Genomic DNA, 23,391 nt, shown 5'->3' with positions numbered 1-23,391 from the left:
ATGGTTTAACACTAACCCTTTTATGCTGTTCTTTTGACAGTGAGTTCTAATGAGATCTGGTTATTTAAATGTGTGTGGCATCTTGCCTCTCTGTCTCTCTTGCACTTGCTCAGGCCATGTGATGTGCCTTCTCCCCCTTTGCCTTCCATTATGATTGTAAATTTCTTGAGGCCTCCCCAGAAGCTAGGCAGCATCATGCTCAGCCTAACACAAGCCCTTTTCTTTTTTGTGGAATATCTTACAGGATATATGGAACAGTTTTAGAAACTTTGATGTAGAAAAATGAGCAAATGAAATAAACAAAAATGTGCACAGGAAGTTAATATTGAAATGTTATGCCTTATTGGAGGTATCGTGATCGTGTGTGTGTGTGTGTGTGTGTTTGTGTGTGTGTATGTGAGAGAGAGAGACAAAGAGAAAGAATGAGAGACACAGAGAGACTGATACAGAGTATATAGTACATTAATAATACCTCCTCTTCCACATATAGTCACATGTGCTATTTTAACATCACAATAATTCTGGGAAGCAATGCAAAGTAAATGTAGCAGGGATTATTGTTTCTATTTTACATAAGATAGAAAAAGGGCCTCTGCATATTAAATGTTTATTGCTACACTATTAATTTTTTGCAGATTTATGAATTTTTGAGTTTAGAACTGCTGCATCCCAGCTGTAAAGATTTTCTTTTAAACTGTACTATTTTTCTTCAGATTCTCATTTTAATGTTTGTATTGATGCAAATTCAATTTATTCCCTTAGTAGTATAATGGGATATTGCTGTCACTCTCTTACCCAAATGATGCCTTAATTAGATAATAAAGCTTCTGAGAAAACCACAAGCTGCTTGTCATTAATTTCATCTAGAATTTCTTGTGTCATTAGTAATTCCTCCTCTCTTCCTGTTTTTTTCCTACAAATATTCTTGATCTCTGAAACTTTTGTTCTCAGAGAGGGTAAGCAAAAATAAAGTCAGATGCTTAAAGAAGGTCAGCATTTGAGCTGAGTATATATTAGCACTAGAAAAGTCAGCATAAATAAAAAGGAATACTTATGTTTTCAAACAATAATTTTACAGAATGATATTGTGTTGGAGGGTTTGATTATCCTAAGCCCAATAAGGACAACCAAGACAGTATACATGTTCTTGTTTGCCAGCAATGTTATTTGAGCCAAATCAAAAAGTTATCCTACCATAAATATGTAGAAATGAAATCTGAAATGATAACTTTACATGCAAGTGAACATTAATTTTCATTTAGCAAAAGCTGCACCTGAAATACTTCAGGAATGAGAGAATTAGAGCTAAACGAAGTTTTTAAGCTTGTATTTTAAGTTTATGGGCACATTTGCAGGTTTTTTTTACGGAGGTAAACCCATGTCATGAGGATTTGTTGGAGAGATTATTTCAGCACCCAGGTATTAAGCCTGTTACGCATTAGCTATTTTTCCTCACCCTCCTTCCACCCTTCACACTCAAGTAGGTCCCAGTATCTGTTGTTCCCCTGTATGTGTCCATATGTTCTCATAATTTAGTTCCCATGTGGTATTTGAGTTTTTGTTCCTGCATTTGCTAAGGATAATGGCCTCCAGTTCCATCTATGCTCCTGCAAAAGATGTGATCTCATTTTTTATGGCTTCATTGTATCCCATGGTGCATATATGCCACAGTTTCTTTATTCAGTCTACCATTGGTGGGAAGTTGGGTGGATTCCACATCTTTGCTATTGTGAATAGTTCTTCAATGAGCATACACGTGCATGTCTCTTTATAGTAGAATGATGTACATTCCTTTGGGTATATACCCAGTAATGAGATTACTGGGTTGAATAGTAGTATTGTATTTAGCTCTCTGAGGAATCACCACACTGCTTTCCACAATGGTTAAACTAATTTGCACTCACACCAACAATATATAAGTGTTCCCTGTTCTCCACAACCTCACCAAATGCTATTTTTTGAGTTTTTTTTTTAATAACACCACAATATTGTGGTGAGTTATTTTTTGACTTTTTAATAACAGCCATTCTGACTGGTATGAGATGTTATTGTGGTTTTGATTTGCATTTCACTAATTATCAGTGATGTTGAGGTTTTTTTCATATGCTTGTTGGCTGCATGTATGTCTTCTTTTGCAAAGTGTTTGTTCATGTCCTTTGCCCACTTTCTAATGTTTTTTTCCTTGTAAATTTGCTTAAGTTCCTTAGAAATGCTAGATATTAGAGTTCTGTTGGATGCATAGTTTGCAAATATTTTCTCTCACTCTGCAGGTTGTCTATTTACTCTATTGACAGTTTCTTTTGCTGTGCAAAAGCTCTTTAGTTAAATCTCATTGGTCAACTTTTGCTTTTGTTGCCATTGCTTTTGGGGTCATCATCATGACATCTTTGCCCATTCTCATATCCGGAATGGTATTGCCTAGGTTGTCTTCCAGGGTTTTTATAGTTTTGGGTTTTACATTTCAGTCTTTAACCCATCTTGAATTTCTTTTTGTGTATGATGTAAGAAAGGGATCCAGTTTTAATCTTCTGCATATGGCTAGCTAGCCAGTTATCCCAGCACCATTTATTGGATAGGGAGTACTTTCCCCTTTGCTTGTTTTTGTCAGCTGTGTCAAAGATCAGATGATTGTAGGTGTGAGGCCTTATTTCTGGGCTGTCTATTCTGTTCCATTGGTCCATGTGTCTGTTCTTGTACCAGTATCCTGCTGTTTGGGTTACTGTAGCCCTGTAGTACAGTTTGAAGTCAGGTAGCATGATGTCTCTTTCCAGCTTTGTTCTTTTATATTAGAATTGTCTCAGCTATTCAGACTCTTTTTGGTTCCATAGGAATTTTTAAATAGTTTTTTTTTTCTAGTACTGTGAGGAATGTCATTGATAGTTTGATAGAATAGCATTGAATGTATGAATTGCTTTGGGCAGTATGAGCATTTAAATGATATTACTTCTGCCTACTCATGAGCATGGAATATTTTTCCATTTGTTTGTGTCATCTCTGATTTTTTGTAGTTTTCATTGTCAATATCTTTCACCTCTGGTTATCTGTATTCATAGGTATTTTATTTTTCTGTGATAATTCTGAATGGGATTACATTCCTGACTTGGTTCTCAGCTTGACTGTTGTAGATATAAGGAAATGATAGTTATTGTTGTACATTGATTTTGTTTCCTGACACTTTGCTGAAGTTGTCTGTCAGCTAAAGGAGCTGTTGGGCTGAGACTGTGGGATTTTCTAGGTATAGTTATTTCTATTGCCTGATTGTTCTAGCCAGGACTTTTATTTCTTTCTTTTTTTTTTTTTTTTTTTGAGATGGACTTTCATTCTGTTGCCCAGGCTGGAGTGCAGTGGCAAAATCTCAGCTCACTGCAACCTCCACCTCCCAGGTTCAAGCAATTCTCCTTCCTTGGCCTCCTACTGAGATTACAGGTACACACCACCACTCCCTGCTAATTTTTGTATTTTTAATAGAGACAGGGTTTCACCATGTTGGTCAGGATGGTCTTGAACTCCTGACCTCATGATTTGCCCACCTTGGCCTCCCAAAGTGCTGAGATTACAGGTGTGAGGCACTGCACCCAGCCCAGGACTTCTAATATTATGTTGAATAGGAGTGATGAGAGAGGGCATCCTTGTCTTGTGTCAGTTTTAAAGAGGAAAGCATCTAGCTTTTGCCCATTCAGTAGATGTTGGCTGTGGGTTTGTCATACATGACTCTTATTATTTTGAGATATGTTCCTTCAATAACTAGTTTATCAAAAGTTTGTAATGTGAATGGATATTGAATGTTATTGAAAGCTTTTTCTGCATCTATTGAGATAATCATGTGACCTTCATCCTTAGTTCTGGGTTTTTATGATGAATCATGTTTAGTGATTTGTGTATGTTGAATCAACCTTGCGTACCAGGAATAAAGCATACTTGATTGGGGTGGATGAGCTTTTTGGTGTGCTGCTGGACTTGGTTTGCCAGTATTGTACCAGGAGATTTTACCTCGATAGTCATCAAATACATTAGCCTGAAGTTTTCTTTTTTTCTCCATATCTCTGCCAGGTTTTAATATCAGGATGATATTGGCCTCATAGAATGAGTTGAGAAGAGTCCCTTCTTCTCAATTTTTTGGGGACTAGTAACAGGAAAGGTACCAGCTTCTCCTGTACATTTGTTAGAATCTGGCTGTGAGTCCCTCTTGTCCTAGACTTGTTTTTTGTTTTTTTTTTTTTTGGTTGGTAGGTTATATATTGCAGATTCAATTTTGGACCTCAATTATTGGTCTGTTCAGGGATTTAGTTTTTTCCTGGTTCAGTCTTGGGAGGATGCTTGCATCCAGGAATTTATCTGTTTTTTCTAGATTTTCTAGTTTGTGTGCATAGAGGTGTTCATAATGTTTGCTGATGGTTATTTGTATTTTTGTGGGGTTAATACTAATATCCCCTTTATCATTTCTAATTGTTTTTCTTTGGATCTGCTCTTTTTTCTTTTATGCTCTTCTTCTATATTAGTCTAGCTAGCAGTCTATTTATGTTATTAAGTTTTTCAACAGACCATCTTCCAGATTTGTTGATTTTTTGTGTCTCAATTTCCTTCAGTTCAGCTCTGATTTTGGTTATTTCTTGTCTTCTGCTAGGTTTGCAGTTGGTTTGCTCTTGGTTCTCTAGTTCTTTTAGTTGTGATGTTAGGTTGGTAAATTGAAATATTTCCAGTTATATTTTATGAATGTTTAGTGCTATAAGTTTCCCTTTTAACACTGCCTTAGTTGTGTCACAGAGATTCTGGTATGTTTTTATCTTTATTCTCATTAGTTTCAAAAAACTTCTGGATTTAGGCCTTAATTTTATTATTTACCCAAAAGTCATTCAGAAGCAGGTTATTTAATTTACATGAAAATATATGGTTTTGAGCAATTTTCTTTGTCTTGATTTCTAATTTGATTGTGCTGTGGTTCAATATGATTGGTATTGATTTCAGTTCTTTTGTATTTGCTAAGGATTATTTTATATTCCATTGTGTGGTCTATTTTAGAGTATGTTCCATGTGGCATTGAGAAGAATGTATATTCTTTTGTTTTGGGGTGGAGAGTTCTGTAGATGTCTGTCAGATCCATTTGATCCAGTACTGACTTCAGGTCCTGAATATCTTTGTTAATTCTCTGCCTAGATCTAATACTGTCAGTGAAGTATTGATGTTTTCCACAATTATTGTATGAGAGTCTTAAGTGTCTTTGAAGGTCTCTAAGAACTTGCTTAATGAATCTTAGTGCACTTGTGTTATGTGTGTATATAATTAGGGTAATTAGATCTTCTTGTTGAATTGAACACTTTACCATTATGCAGTGCTCTTCTTTGTCTTTTTTGATCTTTGTTGGTTTAAAGTCCATTTTGTCTGAAATTAGGAGTACAACCTCTGCTTTTTGCTCTTTTATCTTTGTTTGGTAGAGTTTTCTTCATCACTTTATTTTGAGCCTATGAGTGTCATTGCATTTATGATGGGTCTCTTGAAGACAGCATAGCGTTGGGTTTTGGTTCTTTGACCAACTTGCCACTCCATGCCTTTTAATTGAGGTATTTAGCCCATTTACATTCAATGTTAGTAGTGATTTGTGTGAATTTTATCTGTCATCAGGATGTTAGCTGGTTATTATGCATACTTTTTTGTGTGGTTGCTTTATAGTGTTGCTGATCTGTATACTTCAGCATGTTTTTGTACTGGCTGGTAACACTCTGCTTTTCATATTTACTGCTTGTAAGGAGCTCTTGTAAGGCAGGAGTGGTAGTTACAAATTTTCTCAGCATTTGCTTGTCTGAAAAAAAAGATCTTATTTCTCATTTGCTTATGAAGTTTAGTTGGGCTGGATAAAAAATCTTGCTTGTAATTTCTTTTCTTAAAAATGTTGAATATAGGCTCCCAATTTTTTCTGGCTTGTAGTGTTTCTACTGAAAGTCTGCTGTTAGCCTGATGATCTTTTCTTTGTAGATGACCTGACATTTCTCTCTGGCTGCCTTTAACTTTTTTCTTTCATTTCAACCTTAAAGAATCTAGTGATTATGTGTCTTAGGGATAATCTTGTGTAGGATCTTGCAAGGGTTCTCTGTATTTCCTGAATTTGATTGTTGGCCTCTTTAGTGAGGTTGGAGAAGTTTTCATGGGTGATAACCTGAAATATGTTTTCTAACTTGTTTTCTCTGTCCTTTTCAGGAATACCAATGATTTGTAGATTTGGCCTCTTTACATAATCCCATATTTCTTACAGGTTTCATTTGTTCCTTTTCATTCTCTTTCTTTATTTTTGTCTGTCTTATTTCAGAGAGCCAGTCTTCAAGTTCCAAGATTCTTTCCTCAACTTGGTCTGTTCCAGTGTTATTACTTCCAACTGCACTGTCAAATTTTTGTAGTGTATTTTTTAGATCTATCATATCTAAAACCATATATATACTGGCTATTTTGTCTGTCAGCTCCCATATCATTTTATTGTGATTCTTAGTTTTCTTGGATTGGGTTTTGCTATTCTCCTGAATCTCTATGATCTTTGTTCTTATCTATATTCTGAATTCTATTTATGTCATTTCAGCCATTTTAGTCAACTCAGCCTGGTTAAGAACACTTGTTGGAGAACTAGTGTAGTTTTTTGGAGGACATAAGACACTCTGGCCATTTCAGTTTCCTGAGTTCTTGCATTGGTTTTTCATCATCTCTACATATGAATAGATTTAACTGCAATATAGATTGAGTACAGTCAATAAACTTCTTTCCTGGATGTTTTCACAGGGCTGAGGATTTGTGCAGGGTCTTTATTAGTAGCTGAATTCTTATATTTGTTTTCACATAGTGGTATGTTAAAGAGGTATTTTTGATGTTGCAGCTTTGGGATGTGATCGAGTAGGTGGCATTTTGGCATAGTGGTGAGTTGGTAGGTCCTTGCTCAGTTGTGCACCTCTCCTATATTTCCTCACAGTTGCAGCTGTGCTCTCTGTGAATTCTCTGAAAGTGTGGGCTTCTCTCCCACTTGAGTGCTGGTTGTAGATCATGGCTAGGCTCTCCTGGAATGCCCACCACATCTCTGGAGTGATAAGGGTTTATGTTTCCTCACCACTTTGAGACCACAGAAGGGACCTCAGCAGTGATTGTGGCCAAGGGTGTTTTACTTGTCTCCTGTAGTTTCTACCCCAGAGAGATACAAGTCAGCAATTGCTCAGTGCAATCAGCCTGGGATGGGAGATCTGTACTGTGAACCCAAGCTGGGGGTTCTCTGCCTTGTGAAGAGGTTGGTAAGTGGGTGGGACTTGTGGGAGACAGACTAGCCTTCTCTCTTTGGATCAACTACAGCTTGTTTGAAATGTGGATAAGGCACTTACTTACTGTCTTTGAATGTTCATTAGTCTGAAGGTATCAGGGGTAGCATCACTGCAAAGATGGTGGCAGAAGGACTTTCATATGCTTCTGTGGGCTCCATTTACAGCAAACACAGAGTTGCTGTTACTTGGAGTGTTCAGCCAGTAGGGTTGGACAGCTTCATTGCTGGTATGAACTTGGGCCTCTGCTTGTTGGAGAGCAGGGGATCGAGGGCTCACCAGGGGGAGAGACTGGTCTCCTTTCCATATGGTGACTGTGGCATGCTGGAAGCTTGGGTGTAGCCGTCAGACTCTTTGTTTCTTCCCCTGACTGAGGGCAGCAGGAATAGAAACACTCCTGTGGCAATGGCAGAGGGGCTGTTGGATGTTTTTGAGAACCTCTCCACAGGGAGACCCTGGGCCACTACCAGTGACCATAGTCAGCCATGAGTGGGGATGACTGTTCTGTGATCATGAGCCAAAGACTCTGCTTAATGAGGAGTGGGAGCTGAGGGTTCCAAGGGAAGAGGGGTTAAACTCCTCTCCATATGGTGGCTGCAATATGCTGAAGGGCCAGTGTAGTGATTAGGCTCTTTGTTCCTTTCCCAATCCTAGAGCTGTTAGGGTGGTACCACTGCAACTACAGTGACAGAGGGGTTGTGGGTTGACTCTGGGATTCCCTCCTTGGAGAAATGCTGAGTTGCCTCTGATTGAAGTGGTCATCTATGGGCATGGTGGTTGTGCTGGAGTTCCAGATTGGGTAGCCCTTCCCAGTGAGAAGTATGGACTGACATCTGTGTGAAGAACTGCCTGGCTGCCATAGACAGTAACTCCTGCTTTTACCAAATAAAACCTGCCTTGCATCTCACCATTCCAGTTAGCAGAGGAGTTGCTGTTTCACCTGTTGAAGGCTCTGGCTTATGCCATAAATCCTATCTCCTTCCATATCTTGCCTTTTCTTACTTATCCTTGCTCTCAGTTGAGTACTCAAATTCTCTCTCTTAAATTTCCCTTCCCACTGATGTTAAATGTATACTTAAAATCTCTATTATAAATAAATACAAAACAAAAACTAAAAATTCTCACTTGAATCCCTAATGCCTCTCCAGCTACTAAGTGGCACTAGCTCTGTCTCTCTCTTATGGCCTCTATCTTCTGAATTCCACTGAAATAGCTAATGAGAAATTTACGACTGATGTGTATTTTTCTTTTTGTTTTTTTTTCTTTTTTTTGGTCTATAAATCGTTTTTAGGCTTTGTCAGGCCCCTTTCTTCCTTTGTCACCCAGAAAATGTACTTCTGCTTTACCTCCCATCTCTGTAACTATAATCTCTCTGTCCCACAAGCAGAATTATCTCCTTCTGACAAAACTTTAAATGCAGGAGCTCAGGTTTAGACTTTTTCCTCATTTTATAGTCTTTCTCATAATCTCTCACTCAAACTTATGCCTTCAATTACCACCTGTATACTGATAACTCACATTTCTTTCTAGGCCAGGGCTCTTTTGTGAATACATGACTGTCCATTTGATATCAGCTTTTCAATGACTCAAATCAATCTTCAACAGTCAAAATGACTTATAAGTAGCCCCCTACACACACACTCACCCACAGACACTCTAGCCTTATAAGCATTCTGTATCTCACTGACTGGTACTACCATGCATCCAGTTAGATGATAATTAAAAAATTAGAATATTATTATCCCTATAATGGCCTACCTAGAGACTGTTATTGACACTATACCCTAAATATCTCTAAAATCTATCCATTTCCTGTCCCTGCACACATCCTGGTTTAGGTCCTTGTCCCCTCACATCTTTAGTCTTACACATCACTGTCTTATTCTAATTCATTCTCCATACTAAACTCAGAGTGATCTGTAAGAAACACAGATATTGGTGGCTCACACCTGTAATCCAAGCACTTTGGAGGCCAAGGCAGGTGGATCACCTGAGGTAGGGAGTTCAAGACCAGCCTAATCAACATGGTGAAACCCCATCTTTAAAGAAAAAAAAAAAAGAAAAAAGAAACACAAATATGACCATGTCATCACCTTGCTTAAAAACCTCCAAAGACTTCTCAGTTCTCTTAGACTAAAATCAAGCCCTTAACAATGCATCCTTTTGAACTGTTTCTCTTGCCCCATTTAATGCCCCATTCCCCTCATCTTCTCTGTGATCCAGTCCCTCTGGCCTTCTGTCAGGGTCTTGTACTCCTCATGCCTCTCCACTTCTAGGCCTTTGAACTTGCTGGCTTTTCACCAGGCATTTCATATACTTTACCACTGTCCTTCAGACAGTTATTCAAGTATCACTTCTTCAGGGACATCTCCTCTGACACCTTGAGCTAAGTCAAATCTTTACTTTGTTTTTTCATAGCAGCAGAGCATCTACTTTCATAGAACCAATCAGAGCTGGAATTATCTTAGTTGTTATTATGATTATTTGATTAATTGTTTTTACCTCAAAACAAACTACGTGTGGGTGAAAATCCTGTCTGACATGTTTTCTTCATTTGGTTAAACCTAGCAAAGAGCACAGTGGCTCATATGTGGTTGGTACATGATAAGTATTTGAAGTGTGCATGAATAAAAATTTTCAGAAGTGGGGTTACTAAACCAAATGGTAGGAATGTGTTAGGACTTATGATATGCTAGCAACTCTTTTCCATAATGTTTGTAGCAATTTACTGATTTGATTTTTTAGCGATTTTAGTAAGCTTGTTCTATGAAATAAAACAAATCACGTAAAGTGTTAATAGAGCAAACAGCCATTCTCGCAGGTAGGTACACAGGTGATAGTCATGCTTGTGATGGTACGAGGTGAAATATTTTTATTTGTTTTATTTTTACAATAAAAGATGTCTGGGAAGTCACATCATTATACAAAAGAAAGATCTGGTGAATTCTAGGCAAGTCAGAAGTTTGTGTATTACTGTTTCCAATATGGATCAAACACTTTATAGGCACATAAAGAAAAAACAATTAGAAAAATACTTAATTTTCTGTGTCCAGCTAAAAACATTGTAGGCTTCGATCAAAAGTGGTAGCATGTGAAAGTGATAACTTTCTGGTGAGAAATACAAGGTTTTCTAAACAGATTTACTGGTGAACACTAATATTAGTTTATTTGAAATGACCCACAAATGGTTACTATAATCAAAGCTATACTTTCTAGTTAATAAAACTATTAATTAGAAAAATAAAGTTTAAGCATAAGAATATTACTTCCATCTTAATGCATCTTATAAAGATTAATGCATCATCTTTGGCTTTGACATTTTTAAATAAAGATAGTTAAATATGATAAAATGGGAGCTTTAGGGGTTATTGCCACTCATTGGGATTCATTTTTGCATTATACTGGTGTTGTCCAGATACCAATAATACAGTCTAGACACCCAGGAACAAAGTTTGGGGTCTTAAGTTTCTATATAATTCAAGAACCTACACATCTTCCCTAGAGAAAAGATTCTTTGATAAACCAAGTCTGACCAGCACACTGAACTTGAAAGTTGATATGGGTATTCGCTCAGCCATCAATTGTGAGCACATTCACTATTTCTCTGAAGTAATTTTTTCCTTCTATTCATATTTCTCAGTAGATTTCTCATATCTACTTTCCATGGATTTATTAGTCAATGGCAAATAAACCTGCAGGGAAATGAAAGTTCCCTTTCCTCATGAGAGAATTGTTGACTGTGCTTGCATATCCACTCATTTTTTCCAGTAGTTATTTTTTCTTCTGATTTTTAAGGCATCGAAGAGTAGCGCCTGTGCTATAAATTTGGTGCAAAAGTAATTACTCTTTTTGTATCATGATATATAGTTTGATCCACATTTTCTCTTGCTTTTCTACTGCTATCACTTTTGAACCAATCATCATCTGTTAGTCTGTTTCACCATGGCTGTATTATCGGTTCATATAGATACTTGTAATGTGTCTCTCAAGAGGAGTCACATGATGCCATTATAAGTAGATATGTAATTATTGCTTGGTCCTTTGATTTTTGTAAGCTGCATGACCCTGCTAGAAATGACCATTAAATAATAAATTGAAGAAGAACAGTCACAGCATCCCAAAATACATGATTATTCATAATACATTTTCCCAAAGCAACCTTATTTTGATAGATCTGAAAAATACTGTAAGATTGAAACATGTTCATTGAAACTGATGACTGGTTGAACTCCAGCAAGGCTGATGGGCTCATTGCTCCTCTCTTTCCAGCAATAATAATAGTAATTGAATCAGTCCTGAAGTCCTCTGCCTTGGGCATCAGGGCAGCTGAAATAATTAGAGAGTATTCCAATTACTTCTGTGTGTCATGTGTGTGGGTGGGTGGATGTGTATTGGAGAGATGTTAATGGCTAAGTAAGCAGAGCCTGTTGGTGAATGAAACAGATTGCATTAGGTTTCATATAACTGGGAAAATCTGACTGTAGGAACTATAACAAAAAATTGTTTGAGGGTTCAGTAAAATAGATGGGCTTTGGAAGTCAAGAATATGTCTATCTGCCCATCTAGATTCCCTTCATGTGGCATGTAGATGTGAGTTCCATGCTTCTCTATGAATTCTTTTTCCTTGTAAACATGAGGGTAATATTGGTTTGTTGTCAGATACACACAACAGTGTTAGGAATGGCATTTTGAAAAAACATCAGCTCTCTAGAGCTACACAATTTTTATTCCCTTGCCTGTGACTAAATTTTATTATCTTTCACTGTAAATTATTACTGATAATCAAAGACAGAACAAATTTTTATCTCAAAATAAACTACTTACTGTGTACAGGAGCTTACATTTTGCTTATTATCTCTTAGATGTGTTAACCAGAATAATTTCAGCAATGTATGGATATCCATTATTATCTTTCTTGCCCTCATCACCATTTCCTCATCCTCACTTCATTTGAAAAGGGCACCTTTGGGCTAATATGAGAGGAAAAAAAGATTTGAGCAACTCTTTCTCAATCTTTTGGTTAATTCTCAGACTGTGAAACTCAGTGGTGCTTGAAATACAGCTGGGGGTGGGGGTATGGTTGAGAGTGGGGGTGTCCTTTCTCCATAATAAATGTAAGTGCAGTTACTCTGGGGAATTAGATTTTCACATGACTTCAAGGACTTTAAACTGTTGGGCTGAGACCTCACTTAATGTATTGTTAGCAGAAAAGTTTCATGCCAGGGTCTCCTACACAAATACCAATCAAGCTCTGTTGAAATTGGCCACAAGTATATTTCATTCCATTATACGTATAATAGGAACAATGAAAAATCTTTCTCCTTGTTAGGCTTTTCTATGGCTGATCTAAAATACCTGAGAAAAAACCCATCTAAATCTAACCATCTAATCTAAGAAAAGATTGGTCTCTTTTGCTAGTTTAATAAGGGCAGTTTCAGTGTTCACTGATGCTGAGCCACTATAATTATGCTAAAGGAGGGGGGTGATATCAACAGGAAAGCTACACATAATGGATACACTTGCAGACACATATATGAATGCATATGCATCTCAGCAAATTAGCTAGGTAGAAAAATAGATATGGCTGATATAGCTTTTCATAATAACCGTGTGTCAGGCCATGCAATGTGTGTGTATACCTATATGCATAAATATTTATTATTTTTGAATGAAATAGACTTTCCCACCCTTAGCTATGTAGAATATATTATGAGGCAACAATGAGATTCATAGTGAGAGAATGACCTGAAGGCTGAGAAAAAGAGAGTGTTGCTTTAGTGACATTGCCCTTGCACACCTGTGAATCAATGTGTTTACCTTTCAGTATTTATCTTCTTGATGAAAAGTATGTGCAAAGAACTTCACTGTTTGGTACGTGCTCATACTCGTAACTTGGACAAAAATCATTCCTCCTTTATCAAGACTGCAATTTGCATGTCTGCTGGAATTGTCTTAGGCAACATTTGTTTTAAAAGTCCCACCCCATCACCACAGTCTGCTAACTGCCTCCCACCAGGTTGAATGGTGTGCTGGGTCCTTCAGTCCAAGCTTCTCTCCATTTCCTTTCAGAGCTCAAGTAAAAGCTAACTTTTTTTCTTCTTTCTGTACTTTTTTAAGCCTAAATGTGTAAATGTTTTTGAGTCTGTTATTTCTTAATTCTCTATTGATCCAAAGGAATAATTGCACGTCAAGAATCTCTTGACGGTGATTATGGGAAACTGTAGACAAATCACGTGTCTGTTACTGTCATGAATGGGATATATATCATAATGGGATATAAGAACAAAACTATAAAGAAAATCATTTAGCATTTTCTTATTGCTATTTTTTTCTTACTTGACAACACAAATATTATCTCATAAAAAAAAGAACAAACATGATTTATATATTCCCTTTAGAGAGGCCGCCTCAAAACACAGAAACGGCATTGTGATATCACCTTTTTTCAAAGCCAATGCAGCACAAAAATGATTCTTTATCAAGAGCAGAGGGAATGATTTCTTTTGATACCTCAAAAATTATTTGATGAGGAATTATTAAAACCAAACAGTTAGTTAAATTCCTCAGAGTGAACTTTAGATCCCTTTGACTTGTGAACCTCTCCTCCGGATCAGAAAATTCCTCTAATGTGGATAATTACACTGATGGCTGGCCTGAGAAAATAGGCCACTGAAATGGGCTTTGTGTGATTCTGTTAATTGCTGCTGTAGACAAGCAGCCTGGCCCTTTATTCATGCCTCGCAAACCTTTTATCAAATGAGTAGATTATTTCTAATGCATATTAGATAGGATGAACTCATCTTCCAAGAAGGGCATTAATATATCTGGTGTTTTTTTTTGTTTTTTTTTTTTTTTTTAATAACTGAGAGAACTTGCTTTAAATGCAACTTCAGCTTCAGGTTGGTTTTGCTAGATATGTGCCTTAGCATCCTTAGCATTCTTCTAATAGCCAAGTAGCAAAACAACTTACTGGTTTATGGGTTCTGATTTGATGCTGGCTGTGATTATACTATGTCAAATAAAAAATACTTGCTAATATGGCAGCATATGTATTTTGCCACAGTCATTCTCTAGGTATTAGACATGTAGCTTCTGGTTTAAGATCTAGAGAAGCACTAATGGTTAAAGCAGTGGACTCTGAAGTCAAGAGGTCAAGGTTGAAATCATAAAAGGAAAAAAATAATATATTAAAGCTTGGACACACATATTATACCACTTCCTGCTCTAGGGAGGACTGAACAAGCGTGACAATGAAATGATCTTTCTAACTCAGAGGAACTGTGACTCTTTGGAAGATAGCTTCTGACTAACAAAACGGAACTGATGGCAATAGGGATAGTAGAGGTTATAAGATCTGCAGGTCCTAATGCTTTTGCTATTTTCTAAATTGAAGCTACTGCTTATTTTTCTGAGTGGGACTTCTCGTGATCAGACAGAGTTATACATTTCTTTGTTTGTTAACCCATATGCCTTTGACCCAGTGGTACACTAAACAGCTGTGAAGAGCCGCTAGAATTAGATTCCAGTCTTCATTCTACACAGAAGTAGGCAGCTGCTGAAGGTACACAAGGCAAGGAGGAATCAAGAATGTCCCACCTTTCTAATATTTTATTAGAAATATTAAGGCTCAGAAACATCTACCGTCTTGTTTACATCTTTATATTTTTTGCACCATAATTTTGTCAAACATACAGAAGCTTTACATTTTTTTCTCCAGAGCTGGAATTTTGAAAAGGGGGTGGTGAAAGAGAATCTTGTAGAGAGAGTCAAGGAGAGAGGGAGGGGAGTAAAAAGAGGAAAAGTAGCAGGGAATAATCTCGTTAGCAAACTTTGGAGTACTGATGCCAATATGTATAGGTTTCAAGGTCATTTAAGGCCTTAGATCATATTCAATAAGAGATGAAAAAAAGACAAGTCAAGTTATGTTATGTGCGTACATTTATGTTAACATTGTGTGTGCGTATAATGATAGCACTGAAGCACAGCATTATAGAAAAATGTGCAGATTTCATATGCCATAGGTAGCTGAATACATCTCTCATTTGTAAGTGATATTTGTTTCTTGTCACCAGCAGCAGAGCTCATATACATTTCAAAAAATATTTGAATACAGAAATGTCATGTATATGATTTGCAACACAATTACTATAAAATGATATTATCAGAATGATTATAAATAAGCCTTTGTGTATTTGCTGAAAAGATAGGGAAATATAGCTTTGATTTTATACTTCACAACTAATACACCATGAAGATTTTAGGCAGAAGCTGAGTAAGTCTTGTAGTTGCAAATGCTTTGAGAACAAGGAGCTTAAAAGTCAAAGTTGTAGAATACGGAGAGGGTGCAGTTCCATGGAACACCTTAAAATTCTCAGGGACCTTATGGGTTGGGTGGAATTATTTCCTATGAATAAGTGGCAATGAGATTTGTGAGTTACTGTTACGCTCAGACTGATACTTCAGGACATATGTCAATAACCATTGTTCTGCCTTCTTTCTCAGTCAGCTATAATCTAGACCATTTTGTCTTTAGTCTCATAAGAGCTTCAGAATTAATTTGAGAAACATGAAGCAACATGTAATCCTTTATTAAATTATAGAATCTAAAAAAGCAATACATCCAGGCACAGTGGCTCATACCTATAATCCCAGCACTTTGGGAAACCGAGGTGGGAGGATCCCTTGATCCCAGGAGTTTGAGACCAGTCTGTGAAACATAGGAAGACTGTGTATCTACCAAAAAATAAAAATAAAATAAATTAGCTGTGTGTGATGGTGTGTACCTGTGGTACAGCTACTCTGGAGGATGAATTGAAAAGATTGCTTGGGCCTGGGAGATTGAGGCTTCAATGAGCCACGATTATGCCACTGTGCTCTAGCCTGGATGAGAGAATGAGATCTTGTCTCAAAAGAAAAAAAAATTTTTAAAAATGATACAAATTATTTTAAAGCTAATTGTAAAACACAATGGAACAGAATAGATAGCTCAGGAATAGACCTAAATACAAATGAGGGCTTAGTAAAATCAATAAAAAGGTAGTCTTTGAAATCAGTAATAGGATGAATTATTCACAAAACATTGTTGGAACTGACTATACACTTCTTAGGAGAGGAGGATCCATGTCTCACGCCTTATAATACAAAATATTCTAGCTAATTAAAAAACTGCAAAGGTAAAAAGTAATGGCTGAATATACTAGAAAAAAATGGGAGATTAAAAAGTCTTGTGTTTTGAACCTTTCTCACGCTATACATGACATAAAATCTAAAAATCATTAAGAAAAGGCTTGCAAATTACCTGTGAGAAATGCACAGAATATGTACATTTACTAGGAACTTTATTATTATAGATAAGTATGTCTATTGAGATTGAATTAGCCTGAAAGGTGAAGAGAGGCACAGGCTTAAATTATATTACATTTAAATATCACTCACATTCTAAGTTTCTGCATTCCATAATGTCTGTGTGTGTGTTTGTACATATATGTGTAGATAATGTATTGAGTTTGTGCATATGTAAATGTACAAATGTGTGAATACAGTATTTCTGTTTTCCCAATCTTCATCTGTCTTCCACTGCTAAGGCAGTCATACTTACTAATTCAATGCATATTTATTGGAAACTTTTTATGTGCCAGACACTATTTTAGATACGTGAATATGTAGAACAAACAACAACAAAACAAAACAAAACAAAAAAACAAGCCCTGCTTTCATTGTCCTTTTATTCTGACAATAATTATTATTGCCACTGAGAGGTGCTCTAACTGCATAGCATAGGTAAGCCTTGTTTCCTCTTAATTTTCCTTCCTAGTTTTCTGAAACTGACTAAAAATGGGGTTCATATGTGCTCTTGAGTTAAAAAGTTTCCCAACAGTACATCTCCCATAGATACCAACTCCCCACCATTGTCATTGCCATCATGCCCTGTCCATGTGCCAAGGGCTGCCTTCTGAGGCCTTACAGAGTTCTCTTAAGGCAACAACTCTTTTATATTGGATTCCTTTAAAAGATCCATGAGAATGAAAATGAATGCAGGGTGTTTATTATTTTGGAACTGAATTCAGAGAGTACAATGGGAAAGTGAAGAAGTGAGATGGGCAAGGGAGGCAAAATGCACCACTAAGGGGGCCTTAATGTAGTAAGTGTGCATGAGTATGTCACACAGCTGGATGCTGTGATAAGTGGGCAACTGGGGTGCACTCCCCTCAAGGGCCCTTTGAAATCTAAACACCACAAATTTACCCAAAAAAGGGCAAGGAAGCATGCTCTAGGAGAAATATCTTGACGTTAGGGAGGGAGATGCAGTCTTCCTGCAGGGAGCCATCATGTTGACAGAAGACATTTGGGGTGAGCCAAGGGAAATTGGGTGGAACACCCATAGAACAGAGCAGTGGCAGAGTCTTATCTTCAGGCCTCATTGCCCTGTGACCATATTGAAGCAGGGGATATCCTCTTTACAATCCTGTGGGTCCTCCATTATCTCTTCCATGCCACAGCAATGTAGACTGGTCTTGTGCCCCAGACAGCCTTAGGTGAAAACAAGGTTATCTCTCATTAAGATCTCTCCTTAGGGTGCAGAGAGCAGTCCCCTGGGCTGGACATAGGGACTGGTATCATGCATTTTTCCCCTCACAGTTTCTTTCCAACCTAATAATGAAGAAGCTAAATATTTTTCAGCTAAACAAACAAAAATCCTCATTTAATTATACTTCCTATGGTTCTACTGTTGTGTTTGATGAATATAGCCAGACAACAAACCTACATTCAAGTTTAGGATTGAAATGTGACTCTGATGTGTGTGAATGTATGCGTGTGGGCATGCGCGTGTGCATCCTATGCAGGATGCAAAAAAGTAATACACGAGGTGAATAAAATCCTATTTAATTTTGTCATTGAAGACTGAAAAAGCAAGACTAATCCAGAACAGATGCCATCTCTCCAAAGTTAATGCACTGTAAACGATTTCTTTCTTGGAGAATTTTTGACACTGAGAAGAGTATTAAAAAGAGACCCTTAATAGTTGGCTGCTGCATAATAATTTGACTTGAGACCCTCATATAATTTATGATCTTTGGTGAAATTTTTGAATTTCTGCTCTTGTTGAAGGATGCAGCATGAATAGCTTTCTGGAAATTTGAGTGTGAGTTTTCCTGAACACCTACTGAATTTGACATTGGTTCTCAATGCAGGATGAAAACTAATTCCTCAGTAGAAGATAACTTTTTCCCAAAAGAATAGGCTTTGCCAATGGCTCAACAAGCCCTCAGAGAGATCTAGAGTGCACAAGACTTTCTTCCAGGCAGACTCCAGGAGTGCAAAGGGGGAAAATAAAGATATTGTACTTATTATTAGCATGATGCCCTCACGAGAGGAGGACCGAGAGGTTTGCAGGTCAGTGAGATGCCAGTCTGTGCATTTGGCCTCTGTGTTTCACTGTCATTCTTGTGGTCTCAAAGAGAGAATGCATTTCTTGTTCTTTGACAAAATCAGCTCCAACAGAAGAAGCTGAACACAACAAGGAATACATAGCCACTCAGTATTACTGGAGCATCTCATTTGTCTGTCTCTCTTTTGGAAGCAATTAACCCAACAGACATTCAAAATTTCCAGCTGAAGTAGAATGTGTTGTTAAAAATGACATCTCTGTGACCCCGAATTCTGAATTTGTTTCAGAAGCAAAGATGCCAACTGAATGTCTTTCTCAGAGAGAGAAATTTGGAGTAAAAAAAGTGACTAAGGCTACTAAATTAGACCAATTTGAAAGTTTTGGAGGTGAATGAGGGGCACATAAGTTTTGTTTTGGAGCGCATAAGCCATTATACAAATAAAAAATATAATATTTCCATAGACTACTATATAGTTAGAGTTTATACATCATGTAATGGATTCCATTAAATACTCTGAACTCCTGCAACTCTCTCAAGTAAAGTTCCCAAACAGCCTCACATCAATTTGGTATATTATTGTAAATTATATTTTGGCTTTTATTGCACAGTCTAATTGTTTCTGTGATTGTCAATCTCATTGCTGTAGATACCTGGATGTTCCCTATCTATCCAACCTTATCTTAACCACTATACCTCTGGCTCACCATTCTGCAGATGAGTGACCATCAGCATTTATAGGCATATATTGTTACGTGTGCCTGTTTATGGTCGGTACCCCCAATACACTGCATTTTCCATGAGACCGGGGTCTATGTTTAACTTGTTTTGCACAAGAGTCCAGCTCAGTGCTTGGTGTATATAGATGCTCACCTATTTTCAAAAATAATCGAGTGGATCAATCTTTTAAAAATTTTATATAATGTGTGTTTGAATTATTTGCACTCAGCTCTGGGCTGTAGTCACAATGTCTTCAGTCCCTTTTGTCCTTTATGTGTAACTATCACTTCACAGATTCACATTACAGCCCAGCCCAGCATATACCCTATCATCAGCTCAGTTCCTGCCAATAAAATAAATATAAAAGCAAATGCCCGAAGGAAAACCTTACTTTCTGGTCAGGTTTTTCTCTATGATTCTTCCTTCTGCCTTGTGTTGTATTTTGGCACCATCACAATCCAGAGAGTTTCAGAAAGTAATATTACATGTAATTACTACTAAGGGTGCCAAAATAAATGAAAATACTACTCACTTTAAGAAATGTATAGTATTCAAGGATCAATATTTTAATAAAAAAGAGAATGATAAAATATAGATAGATAGATAGATATAGAGAAACTGATTTAGACATAAATAACCCAAGGTGTGCAAATACATAGTTATATTAACACAAAATTAAAAAAAAAAGATAATAACATGTAATACTTTATTGGGAAGGAAAGTATTTCTGACTCACAAAATCAAGTAAAACTACAATGGAAAATTAGCATCTCTTCTGGTCTTTTTAGGATAATTCATTAATATGTTCTGTGGGAATAACACTTTACAGAGAGAGGAAAATATGAGTTCAGCCCTAAATGCAAAAGATATAGAATATAAAATATATGAGTAACTTGTTGACATCATATTGCCTTGAATAAAGAGAAATAACTTTGAATTTGTCTGAAGAATTTAGCAGGCTGGACTCCATATAGTAGGTAAAATGAGAAGTGGAGAGGAGAATACTGAACCTTTTCAGTAAGAGTGTATTACTAAGTTGTGTTCCAGGCATAGTATCTGAAAGAGATGTTCCTGAAATATGGTGTAAGAAAAGACAGTGCTTGTGACAAAAGAACTGATGGATTTTGGCAACCAGAAGGGTAAAAAGTCTTCAATTACAGGTGGCTGGGATGATGATAATCCAATTGTCAGAAATGAGAAAGTGAGTGGAAAGCTGGTCTGTAGTGTAGAGGGCAAGTTTGCTTCTAGACCGTTGAGTTTAAGGCTGTTATTTAGTTCAAAAGTAACATTCCATCACCATCGGTAGAGAGTTTATAATTGTGGGTCCAAAAATACAAGAGCATGGGTTAGAGGGCAGGATCGTAAGGAACAAAGACAGAGAATTTGTCAAAGAAAATATTAATGAGAAAGAAAGAATAAACAGGAATGTTAAAAGATAATGGGAAGGCCAAGAGAGATGAGGACCAAGACAACAGGTTTGATTGTGTTAATTTGAAGGTCACCAACGATTCTTGAAATTCAATAGAATGGTGGTGGTAGAAATGATAATAGGGAGATAGTTGGAAAGAGAGTGGATAATATAAAAATGGAGGCAGATGGTGCGAATACTCACTTGATGTGTGTAGTAAGAGGTAAGAGGCAAGTAGGATGAACAGGGTTTAGTAAGGGTATTGAAAGAATCTTTTTCACTGTCCAAGCCTTATATGTGCATATAAATATGAAAATGACCTGCATTTCCTTTAGAAGCATGTACTACTGTCCCAAGTATCAAATAAAAATATTAACATGCTAATTGACATTAATGTTGGTCTAATTTAAATTGAGTATGTATGAATTTATTGACCAAATTAAGTTAAAGTGTATTGGAGTAACCTCAGGGAGATTTTTCTTAGAGACGCTTCTGAGCAAAGAAGATGGTTCACATAATCATTCTGCTGTTTGCAGCACAGTTTTTTGGTGAAAAGCATGCTGAATCTCAGATTCCTAGAAAAAAATAGTACCCAAGTTATGAAGTCAATGAAATGTATTAATACATCTTAAAAGTGCTTTGTAAGTGGCAGAATACTGTAACAATTACTACTAATAAAATACTAGTAAGAAAATATGCCTAGACGTGGCATTATGTTTTCAGAAGTAATTTTTGAACTCCAAATATTTCCCAGATGCATTTACTTACTATTTACAGACCACCCCAAATCATGCTAGGTACGATGTAGGACACAGAGGTCAGCCTATCCTCTACCCAGTGGATTTACTATCTGCCCTGGTGTCAGCCAAGTTTTGTAATTTTATGCTCAATTAACATCTGGTTAGAACTTGTTCAGTTAATAAAATGCTTCCCTCTGAAGATAAATCATGGGACTCTTCCACTGCAGCTTGGAATCTTTCTGATTTGGGATGCTTTCTGAACATAAAGGCTTTTTTTAAATTCTAGTTTGCATCATCCAACTGAGTTCCTGCTGCGAAGTGTCATTATGATGGCAGCTCCCACTGAGAGGAACACCAGTCCCACTCACTGAATGGTGTGATTGAAGCAGACAGACATTTCTGAGCACTGCTTTTAAAATATGCCTTTTACAAAATCCAAGAGTGTATTTTTATGTAATTAATATTTGTTTAACCACAATGATTTTTTTAATGAAAGTCATCTTTAATGATTATTTGCTTGCAAGTACCAAAAATAACTTAAACATTGTCATTATTTTCTCAGGGTATACCTATTCAACACTATTGAACAGCTCATTTTAGTGAAAATAGAAAAGCAAGACAAGCAAACATTATTTGCATTCTATAATAAAAAGCAATTGATGGTTTTAAGTACCTTTCAACTGGGTTTATTGTGGCATCAAAGTAATGAAGTTTCTATTGTTCTTAAATATTGATGAAATTGGTTTAAGACCTGATGATTTGCTTCAAAGACTGCACAGTTATCCTCTCCTGGATCATGACAACTTTAGGTAAAGTTTACAATCAGCTGTAATAGAAGAACTTTTAAGGCCCAATAAATATTCTTTGATCATAATAATATCCAAAATTATTATTTTCAAAACTTGGAGTAAAGGAGGAAAGAGGTTAACAAAATGTAAAGCATATTAATATGATCTTATTAATAATTTTATTACCCTTGAATTTTGGAAAAGGTGATACTGTTAATTTAAGGAGACACTTGAACTAATTTTTTTCTTTATTAGCATTGGCAACATTTGTTCTTTCTGGTTCTTTTTGTTCATGGAAATATCATGGGATTCATTACTGAGGCATGTTCTGCCTTTGGTATTAACTGTTACAGCCAGTCTTTTCTGTGAGAATATGTAACCTATGGTGATAGTCTTTTTAAAAATATACATACTACTTTGGGAATTTCTTCCATGAAATGATCTTCTTATCATAATGGATGGTTTGTTCTTTTTGATGCTCTATAACTTCTACATTTTTATTTATCATGTTCTTGATAATACCTCAGAAACTAGCACAATGTCAAGAAACGAGCAATTGTGTCATAGGTTTCTGGACATATTCTTTCTTCTATTCCTCTTATTTTGCCTTGTAACTCAATGAAATTTTCCGAGCTAATAGATGCAACCTTTAAAAAAGCATTTATATTAATAGCCTTGACATACTTATAAAAGTAAGATTATGGTTTTCATATTTCCCTGTTTTCTACTTTCTGATAAGTTGCCTCACGTAAGTTATAGAAGAGACAACTATTGCCAACCAAATTGTGTTATTTGCTCCCAAATATATGTACTTTTTCCTGTATCTATTGCTTGGCTCCATGTGGAGTGCAATAAAATGGAGCAGAGAGAGGAAGGTAAAAATAAGATTGGGTGTTATCATGACCAGATGGGAAGGGCAGGGACCTGGTCTAGTTTTCAAGTACACTTGTCTTTGCTTTGTCACTTTGTTCAGCACTTGCATGTGGCATGAGTGAAGACAGGGTCATCTCAATTCATTGTTAATTAAATGTTTTGGCTGGAAATCATATCTCCATATGGTAG

Source organism: Aotus nancymaae, unplaced genomic scaffold (assembly GCF_030222135.1).
Source record: "Aotus nancymaae isolate 86718 unplaced genomic scaffold, 86718_ANA_hifiasm-v0.15.2.pri h1tg000041l, whole genome shotgun sequence".
Lineage (NCBI taxonomy): Eukaryota > Metazoa > Chordata > Mammalia > Primates > Aotidae > Aotus > Aotus nancymaae.
The sequence above is the reverse complement of the archived record's forward strand: the minus strand, read 5'-3'. Positions refer to the sequence as shown.